The sequence below is a fragment of the Eschrichtius robustus genome, chromosome X, assembly GCF_028021215.1.
Source record: "Eschrichtius robustus isolate mEscRob2 chromosome X, mEscRob2.pri, whole genome shotgun sequence".
Taxonomy (NCBI): Eukaryota; Metazoa; Chordata; class Mammalia; order Artiodactyla; family Eschrichtiidae; genus Eschrichtius; species Eschrichtius robustus.
Window position 1 is genome coordinate 39,151,420 of NC_090845.1, and position 23,245 is coordinate 39,174,664.

General features: G+C 44.1%; 1 long non-coding RNA gene across 1 annotated transcript in view; it reads left to right on the plus strand.

Annotated features, from left to right (window-relative positions):
* Positions 1 to 424: 424 nt before the first annotated feature.
* The window catches only part of LOC137757324 (uncharacterized), a 44,725-nt gene continuing 21,904 nt past the window's right edge, over positions 425 to 23,245 (plus strand). The window contains exons 1-2 of the long non-coding RNA XR_011072326.1: positions 425 to 467; positions 2,850 to 2,927. This is a non-coding gene — a long non-coding RNA (uncharacterized lncRNA). The remainder of the gene's footprint in view (positions 468 to 2,849; positions 2,928 to 23,245) is intronic.

Genomic DNA, 23,245 nt, shown 5'->3' on the forward strand with positions numbered 1-23,245 from the left:
CTCACTGTCCCCCAATCCTGGCCTGGGGCTGGATGAGGTTGGAGGGCTGACCCTAAGCAAGCTAGAGTGAATAGAAGGTACGCCCTGAGCTCTCCCATGGATTTCTCCCTCCAGTTCAAAGCCTTATCTCAAACAGCCTCTATCCCTAGGACATGGCCCTGGGGACATAGCCCGAGCACCTGCGTGGCCTCGGTTCCTCAGGGGTGACCTTGCTCGCTCTTCCTCAGAGCTCTGGGAATTTTCTCAGCCTACGTAGGAGAAGCTGTCTTGACTCTTCCAGTCATGAACAGAGTTCCCCCACCACCCCCTGGGACTGGAACTGTTTTCCAAAAGCTAGAAGACTGCCGAGTAGGCAGGGGGCAAAGGCCTCACCTGCTTTTCCCTCAGGGCAGAGTCCCCTTTAGCTCCACTCTCACTGGCTTCTGCAAGAGGGAGGCTGAGGAGCTGGGTGACTCATCTGATTTCTGGTAAGGAAAGTATCGGACGTTCCGATGGGCTTATTTATTTATGACTGAGATCCGGATGATGAGGCAACATGAGAAACATACAGAGGCTCCATAAAATTTAGCAAAGACTTGGGCAGCAGCCCATGTGGAATCCATTTGTTTTTCTATTTAAAAAGGGGTGGGGGAAAGCCTTCATTCCATAGCCGCAAATGAACTTACACCATCTGCTCATCTCCCAGCCAAGGAATACAATTCCAGGAAGCAGGAGAAGGGAGGCTGATCAGTGATGGCTGTCAGCTGTGAACAGCTGTTTATTCTCAACGACTATTTCCACGTAGACCCATTGCAGGGATCTGCTGTCCTTTACATGGCAGAGACGAAACAAAACCCCCGATGCCCGCATACAGCAGTCACCCACCCCTTCCTCCGCCCTTTGACTGACACGCGGTGACCCTCGCTCAGTCCTGCCTGGGACTCGATGACAAGCCCAGGGACAAAGAAAAGCTGGGTCTCAACGGACTCTGACCGACCTCACAGGGAGTCTGTCCCGGCAAGGCAAGAAAACAGCCTTCAGTTGTTCCAGGGACTAAGGTTTCACTCTTCCTGTTGCCAGGAACTGAGCTTCTGAGTAGCAACTGTCCGCGTCCCACACAAATAGCTTCGTCTGGATTTGCAGCAAGATCTGGGGTGGGGGCCTTTGCTATGAATTCTAACCCTGTGACTTCAGCACATGTCCCCTCGATGTTGTAAAAGCGTGTGTGTGTGGGGGGACGACTAGAATCACTTCTGGACAGGAAGTTATACAGGCAAAGAAACAAGCAAAACAAAACAACCCCAAAACGAACAAAAAAGATGACGCTTTGCTGTGAGTACAAAGGAGCCACAGCTCAGCCTGACAGGTCCTTCCAGAGAGATAAGGAACTGGACAGCAAAAGTCACACGCGGCCCAAGCCTCAGTGAGGTCGAGGTGAAATGGAAACTTCCTGTTTATTTTAGTCCTTTAAAGCCCCGGGGGCGGGGATTTAAACCATGGCTGTGGCACTGGGAAGGAATCAGAACAGCTAGGTCAGTCCAGAAAATTGTGGCGTTGCCTAGGCCCATCGACCACGCCCTCGCGTTCCCACCTGAGGACAAAACGGAGATAATAGCATAATCACGCAAAGGAGTGACCCAGAACTTGCACCATATGCTTTCTTTTTTCCTTTTTTTAAAAAAATTTATATATATATTTTATTTTTGGCTGCGTTGGGTCTTCGTTGCTGCGCGCGGGCTTTCTCTAGTTGCGGCGAGCGGGGCTACTCTTCGTTGCGGTGCGCGGGCTTCTCATTGCGGTGGCTTTTCTTATTGCGGAGCACGGGCTCTAGGCGCGCGGGGCTTCAGTAGTTGTGGCTCGTGGGCTCTGGAGCGCAGGCTCAGTAGCTGTGGCACACGGGCTTAGTTGCTCCGTGGCATGGGGGATCTTCCCGGACCAGGGCTCGAACCCATGTCCTCTAGCATTGGCAGGTGGATTCTTAGAAGCTCCCCGTATGCTTTCGATTAACCAATTTTAACCTTACAACGTCCTTCTCGGGGTGGGGGTGGGGATGGGGAGCAGATACCATCCTCATTTTTTTTTTTTACATAATAGAGGCCTCCCAGGAGGCTAAGTGACCCAATCACACACAAACAGCAACTCAAAGGCCGAGTCAGGAACTGGCTTGGTCTCAGGCCCTCCCCCTAGCCCAGCTACTTCCGCCTAAATATCTCTAAGCACTCAGTTTCTTGGGCCTTTAGTTTTAGCACCTGGGCTGCAATGCTCACACTCATAGTCACGCCATTTCCACCACCCGCACTTGGGGATCTCTGTGGAAGTGAAACCGCACACCCCAGATTGGGATTCGATCCCACAGTCTCTGGCTTAGTGGGGGACTCGAACCCACGATCTCCCAGCTGAAACCGCACACCTCATCTCAGGACTTAATGAAGTTCAGGTTCTTTAGGTCTCGGCACAGGAGGAATTCAGCGAGAGGCAAAGTGATAGGTAAGTAGATTTATTGAGAGAGTTACGTACTCCATAGACAGCGTGTGGGCCATCTTGGAAAGGGAAAGGCCTGGGGGTTGTGGAGGTGGTTAGTTTTATGGGCTGTGTAATTTCATAGGCCAATGAGTGGATTATTCCAACTATTTTGGGGAAGGGGTGGGGATTTCCAGGATTTGGCCACCACCCACTTTTTGGCCTTTTATGGCCGGCCTCCGAACTGTCATGGTGCCTGTGGGCGTGTCATTTAGCATATGCTAATGTATTACAATGAGAGTATAATGAGGCTCAAGGTCCACTGGAAGTTGAATCTTCCGCCATTTTGGACCTAGCCGGTTCTAACCAGTTTATGTCGTATCCTAAACGGCTATGTCATTCTCTTAAAGGTTGTGTCCTGCCCTATTCCCTCCTGTCTCAGAAGGTCATCCAACCCAGGGTCACCCAACACCTCGGAGTAGTCCCAGGTAATTCTCCGGATGTACACAAGCAGGGCTTCCAGAATTTAGCACAGGGATGCTCAAACTGTGTCATACCTGTGGAGCATGTTAAAAATACATATGGCAAGGATGTGGAGAAACTGGAACCCTCATTCATTGCTGGTGGGATTGTTCTATGGTGCAGCTGCTGGGGAAAACACTTTGGTGGTTCCTCAAAAGGTTAAACAGAGAGTTATCCCACGACCCAGCAATTCTACTACTAGGTATCTACCCACAAGAAGTGAGAACTTATGTCCACACAAAAATTTGTACACGAATGTTCACAGCAGCATTATTCATAATAGTCAAAAAGTGGAACCAGCCCAAATATCCAGCAAAAGATAAATGGAAACAAAACGTGGTCTATTCCTACAGTGGAATATCATTCAGCAATTTAAAGGAATGAAGTACTAACACCTGCTACAACATAGATGAGCCTTAAAAACATTATGCTGAGTGCAGAAGCCAGTCACAGAGGACCACATATCATATGATTTTATTTAAAGGAAATTTCCAGAATAAGCAAATCCATAGAGACAGAAAGTGGCTTAGTGGTTGCCAGGGGCTGGAGGAAGGTGGGGGATGGCAGTGACTACTAATGGGTATGGAATTTCCTTTGGGGGTGATGAAAATGTTCTAAAATTAGCTAGTGGTGATACTTGCAAAACTCTGTGAAAGTACTGAAAACCACTGACTTGCATACTTTAAAAGGGCGAATTTTCTCATCACAAGGACAAAAAATTTTTTCTTTTTCTTTTATTTTGTATCTTTATGAGATGATGGATGTTCACTAAACTTATTGTTCACTTTAAGTTCACTTAAACTTATTCACTAAACTTATGTGAGCCAAATCGTTATGCTATGGACCTTAAACTTATACAGTGCTGTATGTCAACCGTATCTCACTAAAACTGGAAGAGAAAAAAGGGTGAATTTCATGGTATGTAAACTAGATCTCAGTTAAGCTATTACCAAAAAAATACATACACCTGGGCCTACCTTCAGAGATTCTGCTTTAGCAAGTCTGAGGTGGGACCTGGGCAGCTGCCGTTTTAGTAAAGTACCCTAAACGTTGGGGAGAGAGTGGTTTACAAGGAAATGTATGACGCTGAAACCGCACAATTCAGACTGGGACTTGAACCCAGCCAAAACCCAGACTGGGACTCGAACCCACTGCCTTTTTTTGGCCACGCTGCATGGCCTGTGGGCTCTTAGTTCCCCGACCAGGGATTGAACCCAGGCCCTTGGCAGTGACAGCAAGGCGTCCTAACCACTGGACCACCAGGGAATTCCCCCCACTATCTTTTTTTTTTTTTTTTTTTTTGGCTGCTTTGGGTTGTGTTGGGTCTTCGTTGCTGCACGCGGGCTTTCTCTAGTTGTGGCAAGCGGGGGCTACTCTTTGTTGCAGTGTGCAGGCTTCTCATTGTGGTGGCTTCTCTTGTTGCAGAGCATGGGCTCTAGGCACGCAGGCTTCAGTAGTTGTGGCTCGTGGGCTCTAGAGTGCAGGCTCAGTAGTTGTGGCGCACGGGCTTAGTTGCTTCTCAGCATGTGGGATCTTCCCGGACCAGGGCTCGAACCCATGTCCCCTGCATTGGCAGGCTGATTGTTAACCACCGCACCACCAGGGAAGTTCCCCCTCACCCCCGCTATCTTTTAATTGAGATCGCACACCTGGTCTCAGGACTTAATGAAGCTCAGGTTCTTGATGTCTCGTTACAGAAAGAATTCAGTGAGAGACAAAGTGATAGGTAAGAAGTGGATTTATTGAGAGAGATACACATTCCATAGACAGAATGCGGTCTGTCTCAAAAGGCGAGAACGGCCCTGGGATAAACACACTCCACAGACTGAGTGTGGGCCATCTCGGAAGGCAAGAGACCCTGAAATATGAGGTGGTTAGTTTTTATGGGCTGGGTAATTTCATAGGCTAATGAGTGGGAGGATTATTCCAACTATTTGGAGGAAGGGGTGGGGGTTTCCAGGAATTGGGCTACTGCCCAGTTTTTGGCCTTTTATGGTCAGCCTCGGAACTGTCATGGCTCCTGTGTGTCATTTAGCATATGCTAATGCATTACAATGAGCGTATAATGAGGCTCAAGCTCCACTGGAAGTCAGTTCTTCCGCCATCTTGGTTCTAGTTGGTTCTAATCAGTTTTTGTCATGTCCTATGGCTATGTCATTGTTTTAAAGGTTATGCCCTGCCCCCTTCCCTCCTGTTTCAACATCACTCACATCCCTGAGGAGCTCACAGTCACACTGGGGAAACATAGGGGTCTCTTAGGGGACAATTCAGGGTCAAACTGTGTGGTCTTAGAGAAGAGTATAGTTGTGGAGAGAGAGGACTGTTGTGGGTCAGGGTGGCCTGGGAGGGGTGGGAGAACTGAGCAGAGCCTTAGAGGAGAGACAGGATTATGCAGACAGAAGGATGCATTCTAGGTGCTGGGAGTGATTGGGGGTCTGCACAGACTGACCCGGACAGTCAAATTGGGGAAGTTGGGGAAGGCAGTTTTGCAGGAGTGGGCTGAGGTCCTCCCTGAATGCCAGGATGCCTTGCAGCTGAAGATGTGGAGCCAAAGATGATTATAACGATGTGAAGAAAGCAGGGTTTTAGGAGGAATAGCCTGGCTTTTGTGTAAAAATGTACTGTAAGCAAGGACTGGCAGTAAAAGGCCAACTGAGAAGCTGGGGCAGGAATCAAGAAATGAAATGGTGGGGGTCTAGGCCCGGGGCTTGATGGGGGACTTCAGAGGAAAGAGCAAAGTCAGAGTTTAAAGGGGAAATTAGCGTGAGATTGGCTAATGGAGAAAGAAGAAAAAGAATCAGAGGGAACGCTATACAATCATGGACCCACAGCTGTTTCCCGAGTGAGACCAGGACCTGGTTTAAATCTCAGCTCTGCCACTATTGGCTGTGTGACTTGGGCAACTCACATGACCTCTCTGTGCTTTAATATTTCCAACAGTAAAATTCAAATAATAGTAACTGCCGCATAGGTTGTCATGAGGTGTAACTGGGAAAATCCACTTGAAACAGGGAACACTGGAGAATTTGAAATGGGCTCTTCTGTCTTGCATTTCTACAGGCCACCTTCTCCCTGGGCAGCCTGAGGAGCCATTTGCTTGGGAGTGGGGAAGGTTTTCCTAAGTTTCTTGCGAGAATCGGAGAGAATTTCTTGGAGAATTTAGATCACAGTATTTCTTCCAGGATGGACAGACAGTACCCCTTCCACCATCGATGGGGCCACGGGACTTGTCTTTGAGGAGGAGGATATGATCTAGAGGAAGTGAAAATCCAGCCTTTGTCCCTTCTGGTCGCCAGGAATTGTGGGAAGAAACATAGAGGCAGGGCCAGGAGAGGCGTGGCAGTGGGTCCCAAGGTCACTTTTCTGGGCTTCTGGCCAGGAAAGGGTGGAAAGTTGGAGAAATTGAAAGGGAAGCCAGAAGCAGGAGGCCTTTGACCAGATTCACCTTTGGTGCCTTAAGAGGAGACTGGCGGTCACATGGTGAGATAGAAGGGCAGGGCTGTAGCCATCCAGGAGTGTCCCCTGGTGCTGCATGGCCTGGGCAGAAATGTCTGTTCTGGCTGGATTCAGGCCAAGAAGAGGGAGTCAGGCTATAGGTAGAAATTTAGGAGTCCACATCCATTGAGCCCCTAGAAAGTTCTGCCCTGGGAAATAGAGAGTGGTGCAAAGGTCAATTACAGTTTGAGCTGTCAAAAAGTGATCCTTGAAACCAAGCTTGGTGAGCTCACTGACGAACAGGGTGGGGAGACGCATAAATTAGGGAAGATGAGGACAGAAGCCTGGAAGCACCCCCAGCCAAGGGGAGGACGAAAGACAGTCACCGAAGAGGCCAGCAGTGTAGCAGGAAAGCTGGAAAAGTACTGTGTCAAAGAGGCCAGAGACGGCCAGGGCTTCAATTCCATGAGTGCTCGGGGTCCCCCCACTGCACTGGGCGGCCAAGTGAGGCTAATCCCTGTGGAAAGAGTCGTGCTTGCCTTACGTTTCAGTGTGGGCGGGCTGAATTGTCCAGGCCTTGAGTGTACTTTTCTGAGGGAACCAGAGTGCTCTTGTTGGATCCCAGGCTGACAGGAAAGCATCCTGGAGGCCACCCAGGCCCCTACTGGTAGAGTCCCTGCTGAGGCCACACCTATTGGCGCCAGGACAGATGAGTCAGGGCCTTTGACAGCCCAGGGGAGCACTCCCTGTCAGCTGGGAGCCTGGGTCCTGGCTCCAGGCCAGAGGTCATGGGATCAGCTCAGTCCCCGTCCACTTCCATGGCAACCTGGGCAAGGTGGCCCCATCCCGGTGCCAGCATGGCAGAGGCTGTGGGAGTGCCCAAGGGCAGGTGGGCAGGTCACTTTCGTGGCCAGGCCTTCCTGGTCCAGATCCCCGAACTGGGCCAGGAGGGTGTGTTGGGCAATTCTCTGAGGACGGCAGTGGCTGTACACACAACCCCCGATTTCCACATGACTTGCCCTTTCTTGTTCTTCCTGTCTGGGGTCATTTTAGCTGTGCCGTGGTTACTTTCCATAGCACTTGAACTGAAAAAGGAAACTAAAAAGAAAGAGCACCTCTATTTGGACTCAGAGGGAAGTTTGGGAATGGCTTTTCAAACCCCTGGTTGAGAAGGGAAGAGTGGGGACGTCATTTTCTGAGGCTCTCGGATGCTTTGAGAAATTATAGAAATGACAACCGTTTTCCATGCGATAATTCATCCTCATGGCACAACATGGATATGGCACAGCCCTGCTTGCCAAGTGGTTTTGAGATTTTTATGATTTGAAACTCCTGTGTTTTCTGCCAATTTTTATATGTGAAAGCTGTTCCCTCGAATTATTAAAGTAGACAGCTCATTCTGGCATTCACCACTGTAGTCTGATCCTGGAACCTCAAAAATCAGTCTTCTCGGACTTCCCTGGTGGTCCAGTGGGTAAGAATCCGTGCTTTCAATGCAGGGGGCCTGGGTTCGATCCTTGGTCTGGGAACTAGATCCCGCATGCATGCCGCAACTAAGAAGCCCACAGGCCACAGCTAAACATGCCGCAACGAAGATCCCGCATGCTGCAACTAAGACCTGGCGCAGCCTAAATAAATAAACTAATTAAAAAATATTTTTAAAAATCAGTCTTCTCACTCAGTAGTCAGTAACATAAACTCCAAGCTTGTTCATGCATTCATTCAGTAAATAGTTTTTGAGCATAAAATGTGTGCCAATATACTGCTTGAAGCTGAGGATGCAGAGATGAAACATATACTCTATGGGAGCAGGGAGGGAGAAAATAAAAACAGATGTATCCTGGACTTCCCTGGCGGTCCAGTGGTTAAGATTCTGCGCTTCCGAAAAAACCACAGTTACAGAAAGATAGAGAAGATGAAAAGGCAGAGGGCTATGTACCAGATGAAGGAACAAGAAAAACCCCCAGAAAAACAACTAAATGAAGTGGAGATAGGCAACCTTCCAGAAAAAGAATTCAGAATAATGATAGTGAAAATGATGATACAGGACCTCAGAAAAAAAATGGAGGCAAAGACTGAGAAGATGCAAGAACTGTTTAACAAAGTCCTAGAAGAATTAAAGAACAAACAGAGATGAACAATACAATAACTGAAATGAAAACTACACTAGAAGGAATCAATAGCAGAATAACTGAGGCAGAAGAACGGATAAGTGACCTGAAAGAATGGTGGAATTCACTGCTACGGAACAGAAGAAAGAAAAAAGAACGAAAAGAAATGAAGACAGCCTAAGAGACCTCTGGGACAACATTAAATGCAACAACACTCGCATTATAGGGGTCCCAGAATGAGAAGAGAGAGAGAAAGGACCCGAGAAAATATTTGAAGAGATTATAGTCGAAAACTTCCCTAACATGGGAAAGGAAATAGCCACCCAAGTCCACGAAGCACAGTGAGTCCCATGCAGGATAAACCCAAGGAGAAACATACCAAGACACATAGTAATCAAATTGGCAAAAATTAAAGACAAAGAAAAATTACTGAAAGCAGAAAGGGAAAAAAGACAAATAACATACAAGGGAACTCCCATAAGGTTAACAGCTGATTTCTCGGCAGAAACTCTACAAGCCAGAAGGGAGTGGCATGATACACTTAAAGTGATGAAAGGGAAGAACCTACAGCCTAGATTACTCTACCCGGCAAGGATCTCATTTAGATTTGATGGAGAAATCAAAAGCTTTACAGACAAGCAAAAGCTAAGAGAATTCAGCACCACCAAACCAGCTCTACAACAAATGCTAAAGGAACTTCTCTAAGTGGGAAACACAAGAGAAGAAAAGGACCTACAAAAACAAACCCAAAACAATTAAGAAAATGGTCATAGGAACATACATATCGATAATTACCTTAAACGTGAATGGATTAAATGCCCCAACCAAAAGACATAGACTGGCTGAATGGATACAAAAACAAGACCCATATATATGCTGTCTACAAGAGACCCACTTTAGACCTAGGGACACATACAGACTGAAAGTGAGGGGATGGAAAAAGATATTCCATGCAAATGGAAATCAAAAGAAAGCTGGAGTAGCAACATTCATATCAGATAAAATAGACTTTAAAATAAAGAATGTTAGAAGAGACAAGGAAGGACACTACATAATGATCAAGGGATCAATCCAAGAAGAAGATATAACAATTATAAATATATATGCACCCAACATAGGAGCACCTCAATACATAAGGCAACTGCTAACAGCTATAAAAGAGGAAATCGACAGTAACACAATAATAGTGGGGGACTTTAACACCTCACTTACACCAATGGACAGATCATCCAAAATGAAAATAAATAAGGAAACAGAAGCTTTCAATGACACAATAGACCAGATAGATTTAATTGATATTTATAGGACATTCCATCCAAAAACAGCAGATTACACGTTCTTCTCAAGTGCACACGGAACATTCTCCAGGATAGATCACATCTTGGGTCACAAATCAAGCCTCAGTAAATTTAAGAAAATTGAAATCATATCAAGCATCTTTTCTGACCACAACGCTATGAGATTAGAAATTAATTACAGGGAAAAAAAACGTAAAAAAGACAAACACATGGAGGCTAAACAATACGTTACTAAATAACCAAGAGATCACTGAAGAAATCAAAGAGGAAATAAAAAAATACCTAGAGACAAATGACAATGAAAACACGACGACCCAAAACCTATGGGATGCAGCAAAAGCAGTTCTAAGAGGGAAGTTTATAGCTATACAAGCCTACCTAAAGAAACAAGAAAAATCTCACGTAAACAATCTAACCTTACACCTAAAGAAACTAGAGAAAGAAGAACAAACAAAACCCAAAGTTAGCAGAAGGAAAGAAATCATAAAGATCAGAGCAGAAATAAATGAAATAGAAACAAAGAAAACAATAGCAAAGATCAATAAAACTAAAAGTTGGTTCTTTGAGAAGATAAACAAAATTGATAAGCCATTAGCCAGACTCATCAAGAAAAAGAGGGAGAGGACTCAAATCAATAAAATCAGAAATGAAAAAGGAGAAGTTACAACAGACACTGCAGAAATACAAAGCATCCTAAGAGACTACTACAAGCAACTTTATGCCAATAAAATGGACAACCTGGAAGAAATGGACAAATTCTTAGAAAGGTATAACCTTCCAAGACTGAACCAGGAAGAAACAGAAAATATGAACAGACCAATCATAAGTAATGAAATTGAAACTGTGATTAAAAATCTTCGAACAAACAAAAGTCCAGGACCAGATGGCTTCACAGGTGAATTCTATCAAACATTTAGAGAAGAGCTAACACCCATCCTTCTCAAACTCTTCCAAAAAATGGCAGAGGAAGGAACACTCCCAAACTCATTCTATGAGGCCACCATCACCCTGATACCAAAACCAGACAAAGACACTACAAAAAAAGAAAATTACAGACCAATATCACTGATGAATATAGATGCAAAAATCCTCAACAAAATACTAGCAAACAGAATCCAACAGCACATTAAAAGGATCATACACCACGATCAAGTGGGATTTATCCCAGGGATGCAAGGATTCTTCAATATACGCAAATCAATCAATGTGATACACCATATTAAGAAATTGAAGAATAAAAACCATATGATCATCTCAATAGATGCAGAAAAAGCTTTTGACAAAATTCAACACCCATTTCTGATAAAAACTCTCCAGAAAGTGGGCATAGAGGGAACCTACCTCAACATAATAAAGGCCATATATGACATACCCACAGCAAACATCATTCTCAATGGTGAAAAACTGAAAGCATTTCCTCTAAGATCAGGAACGAGACAAGGATGTCCACTCTCAGCACTATTATTCAACATAGTTCTGGAAGTCCTAGCCACGGCAATCAGAGAAGAAAAAGAAATAAAAGGAATACAAATTGGAAAAGAAGAAGTAAAACTGTCACTGTTTGCGGATGACATGATACTATACATAGAGAATCCTAAAACTGCCACCAGAAAACTGCTAGAGCTAATTAATGAATATGGTAAAGTTGCAGGATACAAAATTAATGCACAGAAATCTCTTGCATTCCTATACACTAATGATGAAAAATCTGAAAGAGAAATTATGGAAACACTCCCATTTACCATTGCAACAAAAAGAATAAAATACCTAGGAATAAACCTACCTAGGGAGACAAAAGACCTGTATGCAGAAAACTATAAGACACTGATGAAAGAAATTAAAGATGATACCAACAGATGGAGAGATATACCATGTTCTTGGATTGGAAGAATCAACATTGTGAAAATGAGTATACTACCCAAAGCAATCTACAGATTCAATGCAATCCCTATGAAATTACCAATGGCATTTTTTACGGAGCTAGAACAAATCATCTTAAAATTTGTATGGAGACACAAAAGACCCCGAATAGCCAAAGCAGTCTTGAGGGAAAAAAATGGAGCTGGAGGAATCAGACTCCCTGACTTCAGACTCTACTACAAAGCTACAGTAATCAAGACAATATGGTACTGGCACAAAAACAGAAACATAGATCAATGGAACAAGATAGAAAGCCCAGAGATTAACCCACGCACCTATGGTCAACTAATCTATGACAAAGGAGGCAAAGATATACAATGGAGAAAAGACAGTCTCTTCAATAAGTGGTGCTGGGAAAACTGGACAGCTACATGTAAAATAATGAAATTAGAATACTCCCTAACACCATACACAAAAATAAACTCAAAATGGATTAGAGACCTAAATATAAGACTGGACACTATAAAACTCTTAGAGGAAAACATAGGAAGAACACTCTTTGACATAAATCACAGCAAGATCTTTTTTGATCCACCTCCTAGAGTAATGGAAATAAAAACAAAAATAAACAAGTGGGACCTAATGAAACTTCAAAGCTTTTGCACAGCAAAGGAAATCATAAACAAGACGAAAAGACAACCCTCAGAATGGGAGAAAATATTTGCAAATGAATCAACGGACAAAGGATTAATCTCCAAAATATATAAACAGCTCATTCAGCTCAATATTAAAGAAACAAGCACCCCAATCCAAAAATGGGCAGAAGACCTAAATAGACATTTCTCCAAAGAAGACATACAGATGGCCACGAAGCACATGAAAAGATGCTCAACATCACTAATTATTAGAGAAATGCAAATCAAAACTACAATGAGGTATCACCTCACTCCTGTCAGAATGGGCATCATCAGAAAATCTACAAACAACAAATGCTGGAGAGGGTGTGGAGAAAAGGGAACCCTCTTGCACTGTTGGTGGGAATGTAAATTGATACAGCCACTATGGAGAACAATATGGAGGTTCCTTAAAAAACTAAAAATAGAATTACCATATGACCCAGCAATCCCACTACTGGGCATATACCCAGAGAAAACCGTAATTCAAAAAGACACATGCACCCGAATGTTCATTGCAGCACTATTTACAATAGCCAGGTCATGGAAGCAACCTGAATGCCCATCGACAGACGAATGGATCAAGAAGATGTGGTACATATATACAATGGAATATTACTCAGCCATAAAAAGGAACGAAATTGAGTCATTTGTTGAGACGTGGATGGATCTAGAGACTGTCATACAGAGTGAAGTAAGTCAGAAAGAGAAAAACAAATATCGTATATTAATGCATGTATGTGGAACCTAGAAAAATGGTACAGATGAGCCAGTTGGTAGGGCAGAAGTTGAGACACAGATGTGGAGAATGGACATATGGACACCAAGGGGGGAAAACTGCGGTGGGGTGGGGATGGTGGTGTGCTGAATTGGGCGATTGGGATTGAAATGTGTACACTGATGTGTATAAAATTGATGCCTAATAAGAACCTGCAGTATAAAAAAACAAACAAAACAACTAATACTAAACTTTCATTGGGCTATTTGTATGGAAATATGTTAATATAAATGTTTCAGACATTACATGAAATTTCTAAAAATCTTATATTTGTATTTGTATGGAAATATGTTAATATAAATGTTTCAGACATTACATGAAATTTCTAAAAATCTTATATGTTCTGGTATAATGTTATAAGTAATAATCCTAGTTATTACTTTAAAATGTATATCTCAGAAATAACTAATTTTCTTGTCAACTGCATTATTATGAACTTTCATCAAATCTTTAACCGTGGTCATTTTTAAGTCTTTTGTCATTTACAGACAGTTCTGGGTGTACTCTGATGATTTTGCAAACATGTTCCTATAAAAGGGTTTCATCTTCAAGAAAGTCATGGAAAAGACTCTGACAAGTACAGGTTTCTGGTAACTGACTGTAGTGCTGAACTGAATGAATAAGCATTTTCAGAACTCTAATGAAAAACTGATGAACTCATAAAAGTGCTAACAAAAGATCAAGATGAAAAAAAAAATTAATTACATGGGACTGAGTGAACTGATGAGGATGAGTATAATTTTTGTGACTTTCTGTCTGAATTTAAAAAAAAATCCCACAAGGACTCAGAGGCAAAGAATATACAAATCAATTTTCACTGCAAAGTAAAGGAGCTGTTACAGTGGAGGATTACTGGACTGAATGTCAATATTATGACATAGTATGAGTGTGTTTCATGTTTGGTAATTGCAATCATTGTTGCTTTTGTTGTGGTCATCCATGTACAATGCTTGGTGTCAGTCTATTTATCTCTTGTAAAAATAAAAAAAAAAAAAAAAAAAGATTCTGCGCTTCCACTGCAGGGGGCACAGGTCCGATCCCTGGTCGGGGAACTAAGATCCCACATGCCGTGGGGCAACTAAGCCTGCGTGCTCTAGAGCCCGCGCACCACAACTAGAGAGCCCCCGGCATGGCAACTACTGAGGCCATGCACTCTAGAGCCCGTGCGCCGCAACGAAAGAGCCCACATGCCACAACTAAGACCCGACGCAGCCAAATAAATAAATAAATATTAAACAACAACAACAACAAATGTACCCTTCCATTCCATGTGTGTTATGTTAGGTGGTACTGTCTCCTCGGAGATGCTGTCTCCTCGGGGTCTCCTGAGCTCACCGGCAGCTGTGCTAGGCAGGTAACTGCTTTCTACCTCAGGGCCTGCCTCTCTCAGCTTCTCAGTTTGAGAACCTGGAGGGGCAACTGGGAATTGTTGGGAGAGAGTGGTTACCAAAGGGGAATGGGAGTTGGTGAAGAAATGCCCCAGCCTGGTCCTCCACTGGGACAGATTTGAGGCATGTTTCCCGCCCCCTCCCCCAAATCAGACGATCCCCAGCGGGATTCAGCCCCGTTGCTCTCAGTGATAATCAACTCATAAACTTATCCTTTATTGGCTTCCCTCTGTCTCACTTTCCCCACTCTTTCACTGGTGATTCCTGGGGTCACCTCTCAAATAACGACCTGCACCCAAAATCCTTGTCTCAATGTCTCTTGGCTTGCTTTTGGGGGAGAGCACAAACTAAGACAGTAGGGATGTGAATAGTGTCGGGGGGTTATGGGAACACAGAGGAGGGGCCCCTAATCCAGATGGGGTGGGTCATGACAGTTTCAACAAACAGAAAGCCTTGAACCAAGTCTGGTGAGAAGCCTGAGTTGGTCAAGCAAAGAGGGAGAAGGGGTTGTTTTCCAGGCAGAGGGGCCAACAAGTGGAAAGGGGGAGGTGTGTAGGAAATCATGGAGAACTGGAAATAGTTCAGAAGGACCAGGATGCAGGGTACGCACATGTGAGAGCTGTCCAGTGATCGTCCTTGCAGCCAGGGCTGGAGTGGGCTCTGAGTCTGCGGGATCCCTCTCTGCCCTATTCCATTTGCCATCAAGTCCTTTCTCAATTTCAAAATTGGTTCACCATAAGCAAACCCCCCAACCCAGTCTTCTCCTTCCAACTGGCGCCCGCTGGCAAAAAAAGACAACAGCTCATATTGAAATGCCAACTTTTTAGCAAAAGTTTAGAAATCTTTCACAAACGTAAGAACAAAAGCACATTTCCACCCTACTGTTTCGAGGGAAAGAATGTGGATAAAGCAGCCATTAGTCAGTTGCTTCTTCCTGCAGGAAATATTTATGGCGCAGCTACTGGGAGCCAGGAGGGTGCACAGCCAGCACAAGGAAATGGCAGGTGCTGTTCTCACAGGGGACGTCTCTGTGCCCAATTGCAAGTGGACCTCTGCCTGAAGATGAACCATAACGCTCATACCAAGTAAAAGTAGCCAGTTGAACAGAGGGGAAGTTTCTCCTTCCGTTTCTCCTACTATTTTTCCTTTCCTCCCTTCCTCCCTCCCCCTGTCTCCTGCCCTTCTTTCCTTCTTCCCTTCTTCCTCCCTTTGAAGGAGGAAGGAGAAACAAATGAAATGTAGTTTCCTGCTCTTCAAGTACCCACAAGGGCAGAGCTAACCTTGTTCTTTTGTTTGTATTTATTTTTCTGAACACGTAATACACACAAGAGAACAAAGGTAACCTAGGAACAATCTTCCTCCTCTGTCCTCTTGTCACATGGTCCCCTCTCCAAAGTGTTCTTGGGACAGGTTTCTTGTGTATCTTCCATAAATATCCTGTGCATTTACCAACATATCTGATTGTATCTATTTTTGGGGCCCCATATAAATAGTAGGATTCTATACACCACCTAAACCTTACATTTTTACCTAACAATAATTCCTATGTTTCTACATCAGTGTATCTGGAGTGGTCTCATTTTGGAGGCCATACCATCATGTATTTGGCTAGCCTGCCGTTGATAGATATTTAGGTGGCAGATGGTCTTTTGCTGTTACAAACAACACTGCAGTGTATGTTGTTGTTTGTGGATCATCTTGTACACGTGTGAGTATACCCGTAGGATGAATCTTTAAAGGTGGAGTTGCTGGGTCAAACGGATGAGCAACTTTAATTTTCATAGATATTGTCAACTTGCCCTGCATAGAGGTTATGCCTATTTACATGCTGGCCAGCAAGAAATGAATAAGCCAGTTTCTCCACGCCCTTTTAAACAGCATATTAGTTTTCTATGGCTGCGTAATAAATTACCACAAACTCAGTGGCTTAAAACCCCACCCATTTATTAGCTCACAGTTCTGTAGGTCAGAAGTCTGGCATGGCATGGCTGGGTTCTCTGCTCAGGGTCTCACAAGGTTAAAAATAAGGTGTTAGCAGGGCTGAGTTCTTGTCTGGAGGCTCTGGTGAAATATTTGCTTCCAAGTTTGTTTCTGTTGTTGGCGGAATTCAGTTCCTTATGGTTTTAGGACTGAGGTCTGCCTCTCTTTGCTGGCTGTCAGCTGGGGGCTACTCTCAGCTCCTAAAGACTGCCCACATTCCTTGCCACATGGCCCCCTCCATCTTCAAGTGAACAACAGCTAATCAAATCCTTCTTGTGCTTTGGATCTCTGCCTTCCCTGTCTCTGACCTCTAGACCTAGATTTAAAGGACTCATGTGATTAAGTCATGCCCACCCAGATTATCCTAAAGTCACCTGATTTGGGAACATAATCACATCTGCAAAATTCCTTCACAGCAACACCTAGATTAGTGTATGAGTGAAGAACTGGGAGAAGGTGATGGTATACCATGGGGTGGGGATTTGGGTGACCACCTTAGAATTCTGCCTGCCACACACTGAATTATCAAACTTTTTCATCTTTGTAAAATGTGAGAGATGAAAATGGAATTTATTGGATTTTTCTCTTTCTATGTCTGGAAATCTTTTCACATATTTAAGATCCATTTACATTTCTTTTTTTTTTTTGGTGAATGATATCTGCTTATATCCTTTGCCCCTTTTACTACTGGGTTCCTGGTCTTTTTCTTTTTCTTAAATTAGAAGAGCTCTTTATATGTTAAGGATCTTTGCTACCTTAATGACTTTGTTTGTCTTATTTATTTTACCTAGAACCCCACCCTCCTCCTTGCTGCCTCCAGAAGCACCATTCATTCTTTACAGCCCAGGTCAAACCCACATTGCCCAGAGGGCCATGCCTGACCATACCAATGCTCATTTATCAACTCCTCTTGACTCTTTTCTTACGCTGTTCTATGCTGGTTACTCTTGGCTCCCCAGCTGTGATGTTGAGTGTTTTCATTGCAGGGATTCAAAGAGATTCAAATATAGGACTGAGCATGTGATATGCATAAAACTAGTATCTGTAAACCGATAAATTGATGCCTTGAACTGGAAGTCAAAGTTGTAGGCTTTGTCTTCACATTTCCTATGTTCATTACAAATACACATCACCATACACCCTTAACAGCCTTGTCTTTGTGACTTCCATCCATTTTTATAATTATTAAATGATACTATATGAGTAACCTCTCATGTAGTCACTCATTTTGTTGGTTAGTTTATTTCTCTTTGGCATGGTTTAATTAGTAAAATTTGTCTCCAAATCTAACATTTTTGGATATTATTTGATTTGAAATTAATTTAAGATTTTATCAGAGAATATGTGTTCATTTCTTAAAGAGTCAAGTAGAACTGAAAGGCTCATAATAAATCAGGGCAATCACCCTGCCCCAGCCTTCCCTACTTCTTTCACTTTTCTTCCAAAGCAGAGATTTTCAGTCCTTTTCTCTCTTTCTCCTGATATATCTCTCCATATTACTAGTTAATACACTTAAACCACTATGTTTTATTTTTTAAGTTTAGGCATTATCTGTGGACTTCCCATCATGGTGATGAAAACTGGACCTTTTCAGATACCCTGATCCCATTTTCCCCCTCCCTCTGCTCCCCCCAACAGGGCTATATTACAATTTTTGGTTAAAACAAGTCAGCATTTATGTTATTATGGCCAGGCAAACATTCACTGCTGAGCTAGATTGTGCTCCACAGCCACACTTTGTTTCTGACTCAATAGCTCTATAAATGTGGATATATCAGTAAGGATGCTCTAAGCTGCAAGTAACAGAAAACCCATCTCACCAACAGTGGCTAGGGACTTCCCTGGCGGTCCAGTGGTTAAGACTCCATGCTTCCACTATAGAGGACATGGGTTCCATCGCTGGCTGGGGAACTAAGATCCCACAAGCCACGCCACACGGCCAAAAAAACCCAACCAAACAAACAAAAAAACAAAACAGTGGTTTAAACCATAAGGCTCTTTCTTACTTTCTTAATGTGTGTAAAGCAGGAAGGCCAAGGGTTGGTTCAGAGGCTTGGCAGTGTCATCAGAACCCAGTCCCTTCCCTCCTTCCATTCTGTCATCCTGTGTCCTGGTTTTCGTATCCAGTTTTGCTCCTAATAGCCACAGGGTGGTTGACACAGCTCCAACTGCATCATTCAGGAAGAGAAAGAAAATTCTCCTCCCATGCCTCTGTCTTTTATTTTGATTGGAGGGGAGGTAATTCCTTTCCCAGAACACCAAGTGGACTTCCCTTTATATCTCATGGGTCAAAACGAGGTCACATGAGCTCCCAGCTGCAAGGGAAGCTGGGAAAGCATTTTCACTTTCTATAATGAAAAAGGAGGTGAGGAATGAGTAGCCAACCAATAGCATAAGCCTGTTGGGGTGTTTTTTTCCATAAGTGGCAGAAGACTCAACTTAACATGGCTTAAACAATAGTGAGGTTTGTCATCTTGTAAAAGAAGTCCAGAGCTAGGGAATTCCAGGGTTGCTTAATTTAGCGACTGACTCAACAGTGGCAGCAAAGTTCCAAGCCTTTTCCATCTTTCTGCTAAGTGTTGGCTTTGGTCCTCTGGCTTGTCTCATCATGGTCACAGGGGGGCTGCAGCAGCTGCAAGGATCACAGAGCGTCAGTTGGATTGAAGAGAGGATGTCCTCTCTCCTTGTCCTTTTCTTAAGTGTGAGAACTTTCTTTGAAACTTCACAGTGGACTTCTTCTTGGGTCTCATTGACCAGTGTTGTGTCACATGTTTATTTGTAAACCAGTCACCCATCAAAGGGGATAAATTACCATGATTGGCTTTGACTAATCAGTATTCTCCCTCTGGGGGACAGAGAGGAGCCCCAACACTCCTGAAGTAGATGAAACTGACCTATACTTAAAAGAAGTCAGAGTTCTATTAACAAAGAAGAAGGAGGGATGGCTACTGCGGATAATTTCTGCCACACCATTTTTTCCTGGAGTTTATAATTGCCTTGATTTTTTATTCACCTATTTTTTTTAATCCCATGAATATTTATTGAGGCTCTACTAAATTCTAAGCACTATTCTAGGTATTGGGTATTCCTCTTAAACAAGAAAAACTTAGTACTTGGTTTTATGGACTTTACAACAGGATCATACAGGTTAGGAACATTGATTAGTGGGTAGTTCTCTAAGCTGTCATTAATAATTATCTCCCGCAATTTTCATGTGGGTCTACATGTACTTGTTTGAGGAACTCAGTCTGTTCAACCATTATTTATTCTTCTTTAAACTTTCAAACATTTCTTGACCTGACTCTGAATAATTAATTTGCGTTCTTAGGAGAGGTTTTACAGTGTCAATGGTCAATTACTTTTCAGATCCCTCAAACTGGATAATCAACAAAACAATCTCACTTCCCTAGAAGTGAAAGGGCCAATATTTTTGTTTTCTTGCGATGAATACTTTTAGGAACATCCAACCATTCCTGATAATGTTTAACTACTGTTCTCATTGAGAAATAAAGAAAGATGAGACACACTATGATATAGAAGGAAGAGGGATTTTTAAAAGACTTCATGCTTTTTTCAGATAATCCTATTCAGGGCGCTTTCCCCGCTATTGAATTAGAATAAACAATAGATGGTCTCAAGATTTGCCTCTACTGTCATTAGCAATTGTCTCCTGAAATTTCATTTCTAGGAACTACAAAATTTCAGAAGTTTTTCTTTCTTCTAAACCCTACTGTAACTTTGTAAGTTTTGCTTCTCCAAAGTCAGTATTTATACTTTGAGCAGGTGTGCCAGCAATCTCAGTAGCATGTTCTTTATGGCTCATAACAATGACAATGTTTATGTAATCACTCAGTTAACTACCACAGTAGAATGTAAAGTTCAGGGGCTTTCACATTAACTATAGTGTTTTCATAAAAAATTTTAGTAATGATAGGAACAACTTTTTGTTTGAATTTAGAGAAATCTTTCTAAGAGATAAAGTTTCACTCAATACCACTGGCTAATTCTTTTTTTTTCTTTTTTTCTAATATTTATTTATTTTTTGGCTGCGTCGGGTCCTAGTTGCAGCACGCGGGATCTTTCATTGCAGCGCGTGGGCTTCTCTCTAGTTGTGGCGCGCGGGCTTAGTTGCCCTGCGGCATGTGGGATCCTAGTTCCCCAACCAGGGATCAAACCTGCATCTGCTGCATTGCAAGGCAGATTCTTAACTGCTGGACCACCAGGGAAGTCTCCCACTGGCTAATTCTTAAGAGGCTTTGGGGGACTTCACTGGTGGTCCAGTGGTTAAGATTCCCGCTTCCACTGCAGGGGGCGTGGGTTCGACCCCAGGGAAGTTCTGCATGCCTCGCGGTGCGGCCAAAAAAAGAAAAAAAAAAAATTGAGGCTTTGGAAGAAAACTTTTCTACAATTGTTCCACTTTTTGTTAGTGCTGATAAAATATTGGTTTTAAATATGTGAAAATTGATGTTTAGTACAATCTGAAATCATGTCTGTGTTAGGTAATGGGGTGATCCACTTAAATGACAACTGTTTGACTATAAAAGTACTCTTCCATTTTCACAGAATAATTTCATGAAAATTTTCTTCACAGACACAATAGAAGCTGCAGAACGGGTAGGGAACTGATGGTTCTTTGGTTGTGTTTGTGAAGTCAGATTTCCCACTGTAAAAAACATTCATGCCACTTTTCCACTGAGTATAGATGGTACAAGGTCAACATTTTAAAAACTACGTCTTCTTCTCATGCCTTTTGCACTCATTTTGACACTGAAACAAAAAACTGCATTTAAACATTTCCTTGAAGGTTTCCTCAAACTCTTCAAACAGCCTGGAACGGTTGACAAAGTTAGCGCAACTGAGTCAGGCACAGCCCACCATGGACAGCCATGGAGCATTTCCCTGGGGGCCCAGGCCTTCAGATGGTGAGGAGTTGCCCAGTGCTTCCCAGCCTCCCACTGGACTTTGCCCCTTGGCACTCCAGCTCCTGATGCTGCATTTTCCCTCTCAGGTCCAGTCCTCCTCTTACCCTTTGGTCTCCTTGAATGATCTCAGCTACCTCAGGCCTGGCGCTCACCGGGCTCACCGAACTTGGCCTTGCCACCAGCTCTTTCTGTTCTAGCTGCATCCTGCAGGGGTCCTGCTCTGGCCTGGCCCCAGGATGGACCCCTGGACTTCCTGGCCACTCCTCAGCACGGTAGAGTCATGCCCCATGTTACAGGGATAGGGATGAGGTGACTGTCAGGTCCCGAGGCCTGCCTTTCAGGGTGTGTCACGTTACCCCCCAGCCCCCCACCATGCATGCATCCCTGCCGAGGACAGGCTTTGACATCCGCTTCCTGATTACCGAGCATCCTGCTGGACTTCCTGATGGATGTGCCCCACCCGTGTTACGGCGTGATCCGATACACCTCACCACCTGCATTCAACAGACCTCCCTTTGCCCTGTTTACCAAAGGGCCTTTCCACCTCCACAGGCCACCCTCTCCCTGATTTCCAGCTGAGGCTGCAGCGTTACATAATTATAAACTTCCTTGAGTGCTTTCTGTGTGCTAACACTGCACTGTTTCCCGTGGATTAGCTCCTTAAGCCTAGTTACAGCCCTGTGAGGTAGATAGTATGTTCAGCCCATTTCACAGCTGAGGGAACTGAAGCTTCCAGAGCTCCTGTCACTGGGCAAGAGTCACCACAGCTTTCCAATTCATTCCTGGCAGCCGAACTGAATGACTCATGTGGCCCTATGCTAACTCATCATCCAGCTAACAGGTAACCTGTCAATTCACCTCCCTCTATCCAGAACATTCCATTCCTTGATCACTAGAGCTTTCATCCCTACTGCCTCTGAGACCAACTCATAATGCCAGCTGCCTGTTAATATCTAGCAAGGCTTCTCCTTGCCCTGGTAGGACACAGTGCCTGTCAGCTTTAAGGGAGGCCAAAGGGATACCCTACAATGAGGGCAAAAGGGAAATATGGCATGGACCAACAGACCTTGGGCTCCAAGCGGACAATCAGAGAAAACAACCCAAGACTCTCCTCCCTCCCGCTGCTTCAGCTGTCCCTGTTGAAAAGCTGAAGCCCACTTTCTCCACCCATGCAGGCTCACAGACTTCCTCAGCCCCGTGGAATTCCACTGTCGGTGGCCCCTGTCTGGGCACCCCACAGCATCTTCTACCACTCCCTGCCTCAGCTGGCTCATCGAGAGCCTGCCCCATTTCCTCCCTGTATGAGTTTCCTATCGCTGCTGTAACAAATGACCACAAACTTAGTGACTTAAAACAATACCCATTTATCATCTTAAGGTTTGGAAGGTTAGAAGTCCAGACATCAAGGTGTTGGCTGCGTTCCTTCAGGAGCCCCTAGGGGAGAATACATTTCCTTGCCTTTTCCAGCTACAGGCTGCCTGCATTCTTTAGCTCACGGCCCCTCCCTCCATCTTCAAAGCCTTCAACGTAGCATCTTCCGATCTCTCTCTCAATGTCTCTCTCTCACCTCTGCTTCCATCATCACATCACCTTCTCTAGCTCTGACCCTCTTGCCTCCCTCTTAGAAGGACCCTTGTGATCACACTGGGTCCAGCTGGATAATCCCGGCTGATTTCCCCATCGTGAGATCCTGAACTTGGTCACATCTGTAAAGTCCTTTTTGCCACATAAGGTGACATAGTCACAGGTTCTGGGGATTACCATACCTGCCACCACAACAGCCTGCGCACTAGAGATGGGAAGCAGGAGAACATGGGGGAGGAAGTACTGGGTTGTGG